Here is a 1192-nt window from a genome sequence, read left to right on the forward strand (position 1 = left end):
CTGTTTTTGAATAGCGCTATAAAAGGCGCACTAAACCGTTCACGCGTTTTTTTAAAAAGAACTTTGTTGAAAATAATGTGAAATTTGAACATTTGTCATTTTTCGACCGCTTGGTAACGTTACGGCCTCCTGGAACATTAAATGCAACACTAAAAGTTGTTGAAATATATTTGATGTACGGTAGACAAATCATATTTGTCCCATTACAGTGCTCATATATAGTACATTATAACGCTCAACTTAATTTTTTTCAAATAAGTAAGTTATTTTATCTATCATTCAAGACATGTAGGTTTGATTTTTGATACAAAAGCTTACTTTATTTCTTCAAGGTGACAATCTTAAAAATTTCATTTTTTGTTAGCCTTCTAGTACTTTGAAAATTCTTTCTTAGTAAGAACCACAATCCTACTGAGGGTAACGCGTAAAAAGAGTCAAAAACTTGGGTACAAATGTTTTGTCTGAAATCAGTTTTTCTTTCAAACCTAAACAAAAGTTTTCATATCAACATTACTGTGAATAAAGTATTTGAAAAACTCGTCTCAGAAAAAAAGTAATAAAAGATCGTCTTAAAGGTTATTTCTGTCCAACATAATTGTGAAGAGGTTGTCAAATTTTTACAAAAGGTACAAAAAGCCTCAAGTGCTTTCCAGGTTCTGATAAATAAGATTTTAAACAACTTTTCTCTCTTAAATTAGGTCATTCCACTGACTCCGCTAACATTGAATTATAAATTTCGCTGAACTTGAAATTTTGAAAACATTGGAAAAAAAATTATGAGTTGGTTGATAAATAACTGGAGGAAATATTTCCGACAATTTCTTACCTTTGTGTCTTCTGATTTGCTTCCGCTTTCTTGGCGAGAGCCCCTAAGGATCCGGCCTTGCTGTGCATCCTCTTCGTTCTCTCCACTAGTGTCTGGAATTAGTGGACGACTTCTTGCAGGAGGTCCTGTATCAGGGGTGTGCTCTGTGCGTACTGAGCTGAGATTCACTTTAAAATTACAAATAACTGGAAAAACGTTTTCTCAATAGTTGACTGATAAACTAACCGGAGGAAATATACCCAACAAGTCCTCACTATCTTTATTAGTTTCAGTGATTTTCCGGTGTTGTTGTGTTTAACGAAAATTTTCAGGTTTTTCACCTGAAAATTTCAGGTAAATTTACTTTTACTATCAAGGTAAATTTTA

The 1192-nt window shown here is 33.1% G+C and overlaps 1 protein-coding gene across 1 annotated transcript in view; it reads right to left on the reverse strand.

The window, feature by feature from the left end:
• The window catches only part of LOC142334557 (methyltransferase-like protein 27), a 28792-nt gene extending 27912 nt beyond the window's left edge, over positions 1-880 (reverse strand). The window contains exon 1 of the mRNA XM_075382680.1: positions 827-880. The gene's annotated coding sequence lies outside the window, so the exon portion shown is untranslated. The remainder of the gene's footprint in view (positions 1-826) is intronic.
• Positions 881-1192: the final 312 nt, after the last annotated feature.

The sequence above is a fragment of the Convolutriloba macropyga genome, chromosome 2, assembly GCF_964194025.1.
Source record: "Convolutriloba macropyga chromosome 2, txConMacr16.3, whole genome shotgun sequence".
NCBI lineage: Eukaryota > Metazoa > Xenacoelomorpha > Acoela > Convolutidae > Convolutriloba > Convolutriloba macropyga.